At 39.9% G+C, this 16,477-nt stretch overlaps 1 protein-coding gene across 3 annotated transcripts in view; it reads left to right on the top strand.

The window, feature by feature from the left end:
* Positions 1 to 16,477, top strand: part of LOC126874834 (uncharacterized) — a 318,734-nt gene that overhangs the window by 114,723 nt on the left and 187,534 nt on the right. For all 3 annotated transcript variants that reach the window (XM_050637322.1, XM_050637321.1, XM_050637323.1), the window contains one exon: positions 9,334 to 9,416. The gene's annotated coding sequence lies outside the window, so the exon portion shown is untranslated. The remainder of the gene's footprint in view (positions 1 to 9,333; positions 9,417 to 16,477) is intronic.

Genomic DNA, 16,477 nt, shown 5'->3' on the forward strand with positions numbered 1-16,477 from the left:
AGCTAACCTCTTTACAGCGGCACGTTCCGCGCGACTTACCGTCAAGAACCTTTTATCTTCTTCGACGTAACGCAATGCCGGGGTTACGAGTCTTTCCGGCAGCCTGCGGACATTTCCAAGATAAACCGGACGCTGGAGGGTCGTACCTCGAGCAACGGGGTCTACGTGTCGACGTACACGGCGTCTTTCGGCCGCGGTGGAAGGATTTACGATCGCACGGAAGCCACGGAGATCGGAAGCGCAGGAATATCTGGTAGGGCCGCGAGGACAGGCACACCTAATGCATCGTCTAACGAAAGGGGCTGTCTAGTCAGGACTCTAGAGGATCGCTGGTTTTAAAGCAGTCAACCGTTTCGATTGCATCGGTTCCGAACGATCTCGTTATGCGAGCCACGGTCACGTGTAAACATTTCGCACCGGATAAATATTTCGCTTCGTATTCGCACTTTATACTCGAAAAGTGATATCCAACGTCACGTTTCAAGTATTATTGCTAGGTAATAGCGAATAGTATGATACACAAACATCGCCATATGTCTGTATAATAACGGTGAAAAGTCTATTAAAGCGAGAGATCTACCTAGTCGGAAATGTTTGCTACTTTTACCGTTTGCATCTAATCGATCGATCGTTTTATGCAAATGTCGTTTTATTTTGGATTGTTGATATCGCTGCTCGTTTTTTCGTGACTTTTGACGCTTCTATAATAATTAGATTGCCATTGGAGAGATTATAAAACGCGGTATTTCGAGCAGACCGATATGAATTTTAAATGGCACACCAACGCGGCTTTCAATTAAAGAAAATATGAAAATTCGATACGGAAGATCCTATCGGTACTCTGTGGAAAATTTAATCAAATTCCATTTATTTGGCCACCGACGACATTGAGTTATTTAATCACCACTGTGTGTATTTCGTGCGACATGATTTTTTTAAACGGCGCTTTTTGATGCTCCCGTAAAATACAGATCGTATTCTTCTTAATTACTCATTTTTCTGTGGTGCGAAATTTTATCCATCTCTCCGTGTTATGTTCGTTCCATTCATTTTCGTACCTTTCAATTTTGTATAACTTCAAAATTCATAAATCGAAAATTCCTTTTTAACGCATGAAAAATTCCCTGTTTATTCGTTAAATCGCTAACGGAATTTCCAAAAGTTTCTGCAAATGCAAACATTAACAAATTTCTTGCATTTCCTTAATAAATGTTGCGACACATTTACGAGTCGCTATATCGCCATAACCTCGAACGCGTAGAAACGAGGGAAATTTTTCAACCAAGGACAGCTATCAATAGTCCTGTTTTCACGTACTTAGCGGATTCATCAGTCTATCTGGAAAATGTGGACGATACGTATTCATTAACTGGGTAACGCGTGTCGCGACGCGCATTAATATATTTCACGTGTAATTCTTATGGGAAATCGGGCTGTATGGTCGCCGGGAGAATTAGCGATGACTTGTTTGCACGGAAATAAACTCGCCACGAGAACGTTTTGCCGTGGTCTGACGTATAATGACGTTATGTAAAATATATCGCGGCGCTTAATGAGCCGAAATATTTGTTTAAAATAAAATAATTTCGATTCGTTTAACGTGTCCGCTCGACCATCCTACGAATACTCCGGTAATGGGCATAATTATGAAGTTTCGTGGTTGAAGTATCCGTAAAATCGTGGCCAATGCTTTTTTTATTCGCCGAAAACGAAATTATGAAGGATAAAAAACGGGAAACGAGTTGCGTGATTAAGCGTCGCTATCGGATCGTTATTTATCTCCTGGAAACCTTTTTCCATCCAATTTTCAAGCTTTTGCAATTCTAATAGATAATCGTCAAAGTATATATCTCATTTAAATAATTTATATCGTCGATCAAATCAAGCTTTTCAGAAATTAAAGCGATTAACTTCACTTTTTATGAATTTGGTAGATTCCGCAATTGAATGGATAATCAATATCCAATCGTTCAGAAAACAAACGGGGTATCGCTGTACATATACTTGTGAAAAGAGCGGCATAAATTGCAAAGGAAATTTTCGGTGGTTTTCTATCAGACACGATAGATTCGTTAAATGTTTCTATAAGTTTTACGTTTCTTTAAGTTAAATACTTTGTGAGCCACTATAAATACACGTGAAATGGGAACTGTTAATCTATCGCGCAGTGGATACTGTTTCCTCTTTGTAAATAGCTGAAATTTATGATATATTTGAATACCAGATTGCTGACTAGAGGGTCTTTGCTTTGCTTTTCCTTTTTTTTTCTCTTCCTCGTTCGTTGAATGGAATTTATGAGAGCAGTGAATCTACGGAGTATGTGAAAGCTGGTCTGTTAGTTTTGTTCTTGGTGTACGCTGTGTGAAAATTAGGTTAGGATTTATTCGTGAACTTGGGAAGGCTTGGATTTGATTTATTCGAGGTTAGGTACGGTAATTGCGGCGGGTGTTGCAGTTCGTTTCGTTGTCGTTTCTATTTCTAACCTAACATCTGACGATATAAAGGATATTTCACAGCGAGACGTTTCTACGAAGCAAAATAGAACGAAAACGAAGAATAAAAATTGCAACTGAGACTTTGTTCTTTAATTATTAGTATGTAAGAAAGAAAACATCTTTGAATTCTAACCTCAAAATCACAGACGCAAGTATTACTTTCCCATCATACGTATACTCCAACTATAAAAAATTGACAATTGTATAAACTATGGAAAACATGACGGTGGTTCGAAAATAATCGACAGAGTCGTAAGACAACCATAAATCTTTTCTATCTTTAATTTTGCTTTCCCTTCGAATCGAACAAAACTGTTTGACAGACTGTACAGTATCGTATTTCATAGCATGTTCGTGTAATTGTTAAACGAGCAAATAATCATTAACAAGAAAATTACATTTTCTTAAACGTGAGTGAGTATCCAGATACTTTTGAAAGGTAGTGTACGCGTGAGAAGAGGTAAAAGGGAGGACGAAATGGGGAGGAAAGTCGTGGTCGATGCTCGGTCATCGAGAAAAACTCAGACCGCTCTCCTGTTCGCGGTAATCCCGAATCTCTATGGGTGTTCGCGTTCGTGAGCAAAAGGAGGAACACGAGATCGTCCACTAGAGGGAGATCTTAAATCGCCGTCGCATGAAATCGCCCTTGAAAGCGGCCGACGTCTCGAGAACCAGTGTGGACAGACGTGAACACGGAGTACCAGCCATCCGGTGAATACACATGGGTAATTCCCAGTGCGTTCCACGATGCCTTGCGAATGTTATTCAATAGCCTCGGACCGCGTAGCTATCGGTTATGGTGGTTGCGGATCGCTGCAGAAAGGACGAACATGTCTGATGCTGTATGGTGATATTATGTTCAGGGATATTGTGGTCTCGGTGATTTTCAATAATTCTTTTCCATGTTATCGGTAGAAAAGAATGCTTCCATGTTTTTACTTAGGATTAGAGTTCTCAAAGGTTGCAAATTGAAGAGTAAAATTTTTTAAACTGTTTACAATTCATAGTGTTTTTGATAGGTTGTTGACGATGACATTGCTATGCAATTGCCGAAGAGCGTGATATTTTAACCACGTTTATGTTCGAGGATATTACGATTTCGACGATCTTCGTTTCACTGATTCCTTTATATTCTATTAATAGAAAGGAATATTTTATCAGAGTCGAAATTTCTAAGGACTGAAATATTCCTGGACATTGCGGTAGCATCTTCTTGGTAACCGCAATCTCTGTAAAACTGCTGTTTCTACGTGAATATAGCGATTGGATGGTGGTCTACGGTGAAATTACGTTCAGGGATATCGCAGTGTAGTATCGTGGACGAGGGGCCTAGGGGGTGTCGTGCGAATTGTAAACAAGCGGTTGCTGAGCGTGTGTATGATGGGGCTTAAACAAAATATATAAGACAAAAGACAAAGGGTTGCTAAGAGACATAAACGAATTAACGGCAGTATGAGTTGAGAAGCCAGAGAGTGCGGATCGCGTTGTCGAGATAGCGTTGTTAGCGTTGTTAAAAGAGAGTTGAACCTGTGTTGACGAGACTTGCTAATTAATTATAATACGTTGTTACGATTAGTTCGTGTTAAATAACCATTGTTTTCTGTTTAATCCATTTATTATTAATAAACTAATTTTTATATTTACGATACCACAGTGGGAATCATTTTTATCGAAGAAACAAAATCATTAATTTCTATACTTTGAGATTCATCGAACCTTCGCGTGTCCCTTCTTCCTTCTCTCCTCTACATACATCTTCCACAGCTCTGTTACCAACATTACAATCCTGGAGACTTATAGGGCGCGACCTCTTCTGGCGCCCCTATTTCAGTCTTTTTCCTGGCTCCTTCGCTCGAGATATATAGACGGCCACTAAACTTCTATCCTGGCCATCAATTTCACTGCAGGAAGGATCGTGTGCCACGGTGGCCAGCGTGGCGACTCGCACAGGCCTCGTTTGCCAAATGCCTGCAGGCTCGATCTTTTTGTCCACGCCAAGCAAACGTTACAACCGCCGCGAGTTAGCTATCTCTGGCCTAACAAGGAATAGTCCGAAGCTCGATGGTCATCGCTCAGGGTTAACCTCGTGGGGACTCGGGTCTAAGGTTCTCCGGATGGTGGACAAGACAGGCGACAGTGTGTCACTGGTGATTGGTGAAATTGAATCGGAGATCTTTCGGGTTCTTTCGATTCAGCCACGAATTTAGGTCTCTCGGGTCTGGAACGATGTGCGATCCCGATGCTTTGTTCTGCTCACACTTTCGGCAAGATTAGTGCTAAGGGGGTGGAGATCGTTGGAGATTTACGATTTGACGTTTGGAAGTTCCTTTTTTTCTGCTTTTTTTCGCAAGCAGAATGACGTTACTGGATTTAGGAGCTGATGAGGGTAACACATTGAGCGAGTCTTTTGAGTTATCGGGGAAAGTGAAATAAGATATCAGGTTAATGGTCGTTTCTGGTTTATTTGGCATCGCGTGATTTATTTGAAACGTGCAGTTTATAAAAATCGTACGACGTGTTCGGTATATTTAGCGGCGAGTAGTTTATTATTACGTTTATTGAAAATGCTACGTTTCTGTAAATCGAAGTAGAAATCTTTCTTTTTTAGAAAGAGAAGCTTCTTCTGCGCTCGTTACGATTCGAAAATACACCAAGATTTTCTGTTTATTCGTGTTTTTATTCCCGCTTTCATAGCGGAAATAGCCTTCGAAATGTGCAATATTTTCAGCGTTCGTATTGTTAACCCCTTATAACCGGATTTTCCTTTGCTGGCAAGAAACAAAAGCGCGATTGATTACAGTTTTCCATTCAAACAGAGGAACTAAGAACTAATTACCGTTACGGATGAATTGTTTGGTGACAATGGAACGGCAAAATGATAAAGCTAACCGGCACTGCAATAAAGTAATAATACTACAGTCCTTTAGAATGCTCGTACCGTTTTGATCGTCGACACATTGTGTTTCTCGATATCGCGAGAGGATTATTTCTTACACATATTTCCAACAAATAGCGAATTGCTGAACTCAGACAAATATTGTTCTTGGTTGCATATCTCAATTGCCGTATATAATCCCTTTAATCCTTTGTAAAATTTAAAATTCTGATTAGCAGCAGAGGCAGTCTTTTTCTAATAACGCGACATTGGAGAAGAAAAAAAGAAAAATGTCGGTCTTTAACTGGAATATTCAACTTAATCTGTCTCATTTATTACAAGTACCGACTACCGTTTATTCGCAATTTTATAAAACTTTCTTCTTCCGTGACAAGAAATCGAGTAAGTATGATACTTTAGAAGCGCGCATCAAATATTTCGAAGAATTCGTGCCGGGGAAGGCGTAAAATTATGAAATTGAAAAGTACTTTCAGCTTTACTACAATTTAGAAAGAATATCGAAGAAATTATATTGTTCGTAAGTTGGGTCGTGCGATTCACTGTACGCCATACATAACAACGTGTGATTTTTAGCAAGACCTATCGATTTTTATGAGGTCGATCGGTTGGCAGGTTTGCTTTACACACACTTTCATTCTACGTTTAAAAGATCGCCTCCTACGAGGGCGGTTTCTCTGTCTCAACGGGTTCCTTGGGACCAATCGCTCGCCCCCTATGAATCTTTTACGAACGGACATTACGTATACTTTTATTTGCCGGTGTTCGAATAAACTATAGGCAAACAGTAATTTCCACGCACGAGACACTCGTTCGATCTGTCTGTCGTAAACAAAATTGCTGAAAGTGCACCCTCCGCGTGTCCAGTTTCTTTAAGAAGATAGTTTTTGTCCGCTATTTTGTAGGCCAGCGATGATGAAAAATATACCGAATGTAGCAAAAATTCGTAGAAATTGCTTTCACGGTGCCGAGCTTGCTTATTGTGTTCTTTGGGATAAAATATAGGGATGTAAATAATAAATAGACAATTAAATAATATAGTTATTCTATATATTATGTATGCAAACCGAAATGGTACTTATACGCAAAATTTGTTTAAATCGAATCATACGTCGAGAATTAATTTAGATTTAATTCACATATATGCCACATCGATAATCTAAACACAACATGATCTAATTTCACGTCTATACTAAACGGAGAATAGATTAATTCGAACATAGTGCAAATCTAATCTGGACATAACGCATCTTAAGCTTGCGCTAATCTAGGATTAACAGTGTTTAACCCAGACTTAAACTGGACAGGAGAACAGTCTATCGTAGGCCAGGACCAAGCCGAATTTTAACACGTGTCGTATTTAATCTCGCAGCGTTCGCCAAATTCAGGCTTCCGAATTTAACTTTAATTTTTCGTACGTAAGTTGGAAATTTTGTACAATTTACAACATATCTATACGCTTTAAAAATAATTTAAATTTGAAGGTAGACTCAATTTGTAAAATGGTAACCTAGACATCCAATTTCGTATATTCGCAATTTTATGAATAAGCAAATTTCAATGCCCATTTAATCGCGATTAAACGTTGTTCATTAAAAATCCCCGGACCGAGAGCTAACGTTATTTCAACATTTCCAATTAATTCGAATCGTAAAACGAAAACGTGAAAAGAAAGGCCAGTGTATATATATATATATATATATATATATATATATATATATATATATGTACATATATACGTATATATCGAATCACGAAACGTTAAATGATCGTGGATAGCGCGTTGTCACATTTCACGATGACCACAGCATCGCTTTCGCGCCGACGACAAACGTTTTAATATTTCAAATCAATGTAGATCAACGAACGCGGAACGAGGGGGAACATATTTGACCGCGAAAGATTAAATGGCTTCCCGTTACATCGTTATGCTTTCAGTGGGCTACAACGCGTTTATGCGAGCGTCTAATACGACGAATTAATTTGGCAGGGAATGGATATGCTACGCAGGAGAGAAAAATTTCGGTGGATGTAGTGTCACGATTTATTGTCATTCGTTGATAATCGTAATTATCAGTGAAATATTTCAAATTCGTTCGAATATGACGTAAAGTTTTAGCAATAAATAATAGAAAATTTACCGTAGTGTTTCTGCGAGCGAAATCGATTCGAATTCTAATATTATCGAAGAACGTGAGATGGTTTTGAAAATCGTCATTATTTTGAAACCGTTAGTAGCTTCGAACGACAAAGAAAATGGGAAATAATTTGCTAAGGATTAAATTGTCAATTTATATTATTTTGCAACTCGTCCTGAAACTGTATAAAATTATTCTATCGCGTATGATATTCATTTATCTCGAAATTTGTTCGTTAAATATAATTTGTATTCCTAGTCCCGTAAATTCGGATGATTGTTTCACCATTGTGGATGCTAAATAGGTAATTGGTAATTCAATTGTTTGTTAGCTGATTGTGCTCGCCAGTCCTGGGTCGATGGTATAATATGGATTTCTAATTATCATTTTCATACATAATTTAGAATTTAGAATTGTTTGACCAATCCAGTCGAACAATACTTCTCCAAAAATCTACTTAGTACTCGACCTAACTTCGACTTCAACTTCCCAGCCTACGCTCTTGAACGAAGCAACACTTCCCTACCTTAGCTTCTCTCGTCGATATTTTATCAAATTTAAAGCACGCTCTGTCATACAAGTGTACAGTACACGGTAACCGAAAGAAAGAGTTTGGCGCGAAGAAACAGAGGCAAGTCTGTTTGCAGACCAGGCTGCAGATATTACATCGAAGGATCGACTAGGTGTATGGTTCTCTCGGCCGGTGCAACCGTTTCTCGCGAACATGTGTCGATTGCTGGCTCTTGTGTGCGAATGTCCACAAGACCTTTCCGTCTTCTCGAGAACGTCGTATCCTCGAGCTAGGATTTTGCGATCTTCTGTTTGCACGTGTCTACTCGTATTGAGATTTTGGTCTGCTTCGCCTGATACTTGCTCGAACAGCTGTACATGATACTACCATCGCAAACAATATATACGCCAAGTTCAATAAATCTTGGTATTTCCAGCAAGTGATTATTGATAGAACGACGCGTGACACCCAGAGAGTACGGTACAGTTTCAAAGTATGTGGACATTTTCCAATTTTTGGCAACACGTGTTTGTATGAGGAAATTAAGGATAAATCGAACTGCAACGATTTTGTTCTCCGTTGGAATTGAGAATTCCAGTGATCGTTGTAATTAGCTTTCTATTTAATTGTATCGTTGGAAACCTGTATCGGAATAAATTTGATACAAAGCTTCAAGGAGCGTGGCCGAATTTCGAATTTAAGTTGTAAAATCATTTATAGCGGCAGACATTCGTGGTTCTTTTTAGAAATGATCCTTCTTAACCTGAAATTTATTGGTCCATTATTTTTGTGCCCCCTGTCGCGACACAATTTCCAAATATCGTGGCACAGTATCGTGCATTGTAACAAAATACGAGGATCATCGAGGAACGTCGATAAGCATATTTATTCCTAGCGTACCTTAGCGGAAATTGAAAGTACTTAAACGTAGATACATATCGCTACAGCGGCCATACACGACGAAACGTGCTGGTCCGATGTCGGAGCTACTTACCAGAGTTCGAAACGCGAGATACGAGCTGGATTTTCGCTTACTAGTCAAATTATTTTCCTACGTTGCGAAATTCCTGAGACTGTCTGGCCATCGTCGTTACGTATGTCCTGTTACGATACTGGTACGATCGTGGCAAGACTATAAAGCGATTCAGGAAAGACACCGCGATACTTAACGGTTGATAAATCTTTATCGCTAAAATATACTCTTGCGACAGATTCGTTTAATTTATGAAAAATTTCGAAAAATGCTAAGATCGTTAGAACAAAAGGTTTTTAATTGGATACTCTTTTATGTTGCAGAGTTCATCAGTTTGAGTGTAAAATGCGGTGATTTCAGGGAGGACGCGACATCTGGAGAAAACTAGAGTGCAGTGCTACAAGCGGTGAGTTAAATTTCCCTTGGATGAAATTCTCATTTCAGATATATTTCGCGACGTTTTGTTAAATTGTAGCATAAAGTCAAGTTCAACATCTTGAAAATGATAATTTGAAAAGAGAAATATTCGCTGTAATGTGGATAATTTAAAAAGATTCTTTGTAACGTACATAATAATTTAAAGAGATTCTCTTTATTAAACGTCATATACAGGCCCTTTGCAAGCACTGTTATCCTTAAAATAAGTTTAGAACCTTCGTCGAAGAATTAGATAACTAAAATTTGAAAATTAATTTTTGCATCTACGCTAATGTTTCTTTTCTATTCTCATTTCTAAATGCGTAATTTCTCCAAATTAAAAAAAAGCATATAAAATATGTCGTCTTACGTGCAACAGAGAAACAGCTTGAAAAATCCATTTCGTATTTTCTATATTTTATTTGGGAAAGCGTCTGCGATTGTTGTGAAATTGTCACAATACGTCTCGTTAAGAGATATTTTTAACATAAACGGGAAAACCTGTTGCCAATACATGCAGAAACACTGCGTACACGTAATTTACTGAAATTCTAGTTCTATAAAAAAACAACAAAACATCACCGTCATCACGGTGAACGCGCCATTTATTTAATAAAATTCCAACTTCACGAAAATACAGGTGAAACCTGTACGTGGTAGTGTATGGAAAATACACCGATACAAAAACGCCATGCATTTAAGGTGTAATATTTCAGTTCATCAAACTCCACTTAAACGGTCCGTTATCTCGGCGCGATCCAATATAAAGCGACGAAGAAAGCGCAGATTAACCTGACGTAACCTCTATTCCCGGGCAACCGGAAGTACAGAAGAAGCCATATTGAACGAAGCGACGGATTAAAACTTTTTCTAGCCCCGAGGAAGATCCGTTCGCCTGGAGCAACACAGACAATGGTTGCGCCCGGCGAAATTATTTCGAAATTAGAGATAAAAGTGATTTAGAAAGGGAGGCTCGATCCCCCGTGAAATGGATAGCTCTCTTCTGAATCCATTGCCGGGTTTATTTATTTCTCTCAAAGAAACACTTTGACTCCTCCCCCGTTAGAACCCTCTGGCTACCTTGCACATTTCCCATTTTGCATGGGTGGAGAGAAGAGAAAGAACATAATTTAATGGCAAAGACAAAGGGTGGGGGCGGCGAGGGTACGAACTGATTAAACGGCCGTTAAGGGGAAATGAATTTTAAATACGATTCTTCATACGCGCCCGAGTACCAGCCACCGAATAGACGCCGGAAATGATCGCGAACCTGGCTCCGTTTCGCTGAAACGTTTCCGCTATGCAAAGAGAAAGAGAGAGAAAGAGAGAGAGAGAGAGAGTCTGACTTTCAACGAATTCATTTTTACGTAGATTACTATTTCGATGGGATCTCGGCCGTGTTGGTCGAGTAATTTTCTCGATAGATTGGAAAGTAGATTACCGAGGATTGTTGGGTGGTGCAGGCTGTGTTAGTCGTCATTTGAGCAATTTGGTGTTTAGGTAATGTCTTACCAAGTAGCGTAGTACGCAGTTAGGCGGCTCATTTACATCGCAAAATATTTCATTCGTTCGCTCGTTGCTCAGTTTTCGTAATTTAGTTTCCTTCTTAATGTCAAATCGATGCAAAAGTTAGGAATTAGTACGGCGAAGAGAGAAAAACCAAAATCCGTAGATTAAAATCTAGGAGAATGCCAAACGTAAATATCAAAATTAAACTTAAAATCTACGACTAGAAATCTATGAATTACACGTCAGAATTTGTACATCGGGATGTTTAAAAATCCCCAAAATTGTACACTCTTCTATAGTAAGTGTTCAAATACTTTTTTGAGCCAGACAAATTTAGTCACACAAATTTAGATGAAAAAAATCTACTCTTACCGACGTTGTAATCTTTTCGACATCATGGATTTTCGTTTGTACCACATGTATATCACGATATTATCATGTGATCCATTTACTGAAGCGCGAAACATATATCTTGATTTTACATCGAATTTACATTGGCTTATGACAAATTCGCTGTGGACATAGCGGTGCGGGGGCTTATGTGAAATAATTTAAGCCGGCTCTTAAAATCGCACGGTCCGTATCGAATATGGAAATCGGTGCCATGACACACAGGCTATTGAGCTTTCTATTAAAGGGCTTTCTACTCGTTGCTGTGCGGGCTCATTTTTCATCGCGGAAATTTATATTGCTCGTCTTTATACCAAGCTTTTCGTAATTGTTTCACTCTGTCGAAATTCATGATTTACGGTAATAATGAAGCCTTTAATTTCGATACCGAGATGAGAATTAATCGACCGTGCATTGCATATTTTCGATGAAAATTCAAATTTAACAAGTATTTCATTCGTCACATTTTTCGACTCGACTGTTTAAAGAATCAGAGTTTCGTTCATCACATTGTACGATTGAAATTCGCAAGAACCAACCCACTGAATTTTTTCTCTAATTAAGAAGATCTTTACTTGCTTCGATCTAGGATTGTTTAATTACGGATTGGCCTCTACGATACGGATCGTGTTTCGAACGAATTTCGAAAGTAATATAAATCAGCATCCTAACGCAATTGAACGATCCCAAGTCACCAGAAATTCTCGAGTTCTCTATCCATCCTAACCTCAAAGTGGAACCGCGTTCCCCTTCAGCCACTGGAACATTCGTCGTGTTTCCTCGCGGAACGATTCATTTCCTGGCCGGATGTTCCGTTGAACGACGAACTTGCCGAGGCTGTTATCCGCTCCGCGGCAAGATAAACGCGACCAGATCGAATCCTGGTGCCGATTCTGAATCCGAGAGCCGCGTCTATCTGGCCGATTAATCGATAAGTCTGGTTGTCTTGACTGAAAGCGAGAGTGCTCCTTCGAGACGAAGCGATCATCTAAATGTAGAAGGGAGACAGCAGTATCGACGTTCCTCCTTCCGGTTCTCATCGCGACGCTGCTGAATTCCAGTATCGCGTTTTCCAAGTGCCTCCGTACGTCCGTGACACGGTGTTGTTCCGTTCGTCGGCTGCTTCCACTCACTGATCGATAACTGGTGACCATGTTTCGTGACGAATAAAGAATCCGGCCAGACTTGGTATTTTTGGTCTGCTGGTAGCTTTAAATTTATAACTACGTGGAATGATTTCTTTATTAGGCGATTATCTTAGGTAACTACTTTCGGATTATTTGATTACGTTCGAATGACTTTTATCGGAGAAATAATTTAGAATTACTCGACTTTTATCGGGCAGTGAATTCAGAATTGTTTGACTCTTATCGAGGAATTATTCGTAATTTAAAATTGTTCCATTATATCTGACAGATCGATACAGGATCTTTCGATTGTGCTTGAATTGTATTTTATCAACGAATTGGTTGAGAAATATCTGTGTTTAGAACAGAATGATTCCTATTAGAATATTTGTTCGAAGTTATTTTCAACTGTATTAGGGTTGAGGGGGATTTTAATTTTATTTATCTATTTTCGTAATATATTTGATACGATCCATATCACCAAGTCCAGAATCCATGATCGTATTAGCCTAACGATAAATCCTATGTCACAGAAGTTCCTGAAATCTATCAAGTATCCAAACATTAAATCTATCGAACAGAGAAACGGAGATTCGTCTTCCAGCAAACATCAGAATCAGAACACTTGAGTGACAAAAGATAACACCGTTTTCTCCACTCTTAGGGAGGAAACTTTCTCATTTCTCTTCTAAGCAGCTGTCCACGTAGCTCAGACCGAATGCTAGCAATCCTTCCTCCGTTTCTGTAGACCTTCGTCTCTCCTCGCTCCTCTCGCCGCCCTCGTCGTGTTCTCGAGTTTTCCATATAAATATACATAGAACCAGGAGCTGCAGAGACACTTAGTTCTGAGAACCTCTGAGATCCTTCCCTTCTGGCTGCTCTATTCTCGCTTCGATGAGAAGAGGATGTCCGGGGGACCCGGGGACCATTGTCTTAATTGAGAGAGGTTAATTCGAGACGGACGAGTTCTGAGAGTTATAGACATTCTGCCGTGTTTAGCCGGGGCTTAGACGGGCTTTCTCTTCATTGCTCGATAGCGTAGACGCGAACACAGTCGTAATACTACGTACGTGTACCTACAGGGTGTTTCAAGAAGTTGAGATCAAATTTCAGTTGCTGGTCATTTATCTAGGGACACGTACGAAACGTTGTTGTCACTTTTCACTCGCGTCTCTTAATTTGATCGAATGCCCAGACCCTGCGTTAAAGTCGTTACAGGATATCACGATAACATGTATTTTTGAAAACCGATATGCACTAAAAGAATAATTACTATAAACTCTGCTATTGTATGAAAAATTCGTTCGTGCCTGTACGTTTTATTGAAAAACTGAGAAACGTCGTTAGAATGGATTGAGAGAGGGAAATGGTAGGTGGATCTACGTTCTCAATAGATTTGTCTCTTCCGATAAGTTTGATTGTGAACTTTTTGACCGTCCTGTAGATACGTCTGCCTGGCAACGTTTTTGTCCAAGGTAGATTTATACACATACGGCTAGGGATCGAGTAGAGTAGACAGGGACGTAGTACTACCACGTGGTGTCGTATCTGGCGTAGATTATGGTGCTGGCCGCTAGATTTCGTTGCGAGTTACGGCCACGTTTCGTTCTCTCGTGTCTTGTAATTTATCTCTTATCAGACTTGGCCGAGGGTCAGGACAGCTTTCTTTCGACTGCTCGCGTGTGCCTCGAGCTGACTAGGCAATTCCAACTGGAACGTTTCGGCTGATTAGGTTGTCTGGAATGATTTTTGCCATCTGCTGACGGATGGATGCATGTTTGCCAAATATGTGAGATTCAGAGTGTTGGTTAAAATTATTTCAAATAAAACGATACTGAAATGAACGTGCCATAAACACCGGCAACACGAAATCTATCAAATAATAATAATAAAACCACAATTACTCCTTCATGAACTTCAAAATCCTCAAGTATCTGAAACTATCGTACCCTGTGAAAACTGTCACACCTCCGGAACACCTCGATTAAATTCACCTGCTCGAAAAACGTCGATCACAGTGAAAACACGGTTGACAATGGCCCATCGGTTTCTCTTCTGTCTGAACCCCATTCAACCAGCCTAATTTTCACGCTGAAAACGTTATTTCCTCGACCCCGCGTACACTGAGGGAACAAAACCTCGGCTAGGTCAGGGGTTGTGACCCAAATCATGGCAAAGAACTACTTAGCCTGGTTCCTAGTCCTCTTCTCACCCTCTCGAATGCCCGTTTTTCTTTTTGTCGTTTAGTCATTAGGGCTTTCGAGCTACTTAGTCTAATCTAACTTTTAACGGGCTCTAACGTTGCTCGACGACCAAGAAATGTTTTCGAGTCGGCCATTGGCTCGACCTTAGACACCCCTGGTCGTGTTTTACCGGAAAGCACTCTTGCCTCGACAAGCACCCTCGTTGCATAATGTACTCGCTGAATGGTGGAGGGGATGAAACAGAGCTACGTGGCCGCTGAGGCGCATCTCTCGGTTCGAGGGCTCGTCGTTGATGAGAGTGACTCCTCTTAAAGCGAGGGGTGAGTGAAGTCGTGGCGTAGGGGAAAGGGGTGGGACTGGAGACACGGGAATCATGGCAATGTGTCTCCGAAACGTGACCAGGCATAACGTAAATTTCGTTATAGAAGTAGTGGACGAGGGAAGGAGATTGAAATTATGGGAATGAGGGTGGAAACTTTGGTTTTATTGGTTAACTTTAGCGTAACTGGCTACCTACATACCTATCTCCATATTTCTTTTAATCGTTTGTTTATTTCCTGGTGTAAATATAATAAAACTTCTTGAAATATTAATACGCTTCGTACTTAGAGTCTGACGTGGACTAAAGGGTTGAATACAGGGTTGATTGCCGTATATTTTCGGCGCCGATATAAAAGTTAAGATAAACGTAAACGTGAAACACAGCGAGCTAATTTTATTTGACCGTATTAAAAATGAAATTGAATAAACTCTTTGTTAAATTTCAACGATCTTTAAGCAAAAGTTGAGCAGTAAAGGGGTGTAATTATGCGAATAAGGGTAGGTTTTATTCGCCAAAGTATACATATGAACGGAACATTGATTCGGATGTGGGTCTTTGAGAACTTGAGAGATTCAATCTTGGTGAGTGGATCAGTGGCGGGATTAGATGGATTGACGTGTCTTTGACGTGGTTTGAAGCATTTTGGGCGTTGAAGTTTCTGCTCTTCAACACACTCGATGCATTTATCTTGGATATAAACTTGAAAACCAAATAAACAGACAATTTTCATGACACGTGAAATAACCTATTGAATTTTTTAATCCTTCTTCCGTAAAAAATTAAAGACATAACTCGTTCTGATTTTCTTCTGTAGTCGTTAAACACTGTTTCCTAAATAATCGTTGTCAACACATCGTCATTCTTCTGCAAGTCACTTGTCTATATCCTCTGTTGGTTTCGTAAACCGGATTCCAACAAGAACAAGAGAATCCTCCATATTTCTCTGGGGAAGTAGCAAATTTTTAAATAAAAGACGTCGCCAGGATATTTCACAGGGGCAGAAGAATTTCAATCAATTTATTCCTCGACACTGCAGCTCGTCGTGAAAAAGGTATCCTAGAAGGTATCCAATAACACACGCACCGAGCGTCCACTTTCGTCGAACATTGCTGACATTCTGAATCCTCCCCTATGGCAAAGGAGACGAGGGTAGAAAAAAAAGGAAAGCCAGGGAACGGAGAACGGGAGAGAGCAGAAAAGAACGAGAAAAAATATCGAGAAAATGATAACGACGCAACGAAATCTGAGACGTGATCAAGCACGTGGGAAATTTCGCTGTGAAAGCAATAGAGGGGCCAAAGAACGACGTTCCGATGGGAAGAGGGACAAGGATGACACGAGCTTTCCTTCCGTCGAAGCCAACCTCCGCTTCCGGAATTCTGGATATCCCTGTTATCGAGTGCTTTTCACTCAGTTCGTTCGGTGCAACCGTTGTCCATCGCGAATTACTTCCTTTCATTCTTCCTTCGAAAAAATATTTTCCGAGATACTTGGTATT

The sequence above is a fragment of the Bombus huntii genome, chromosome 16 (genome assembly GCF_024542735.1).
Source record: "Bombus huntii isolate Logan2020A chromosome 16, iyBomHunt1.1, whole genome shotgun sequence".
NCBI lineage: Eukaryota > Metazoa > Arthropoda > Insecta > Hymenoptera > Apidae > Bombus > Bombus huntii.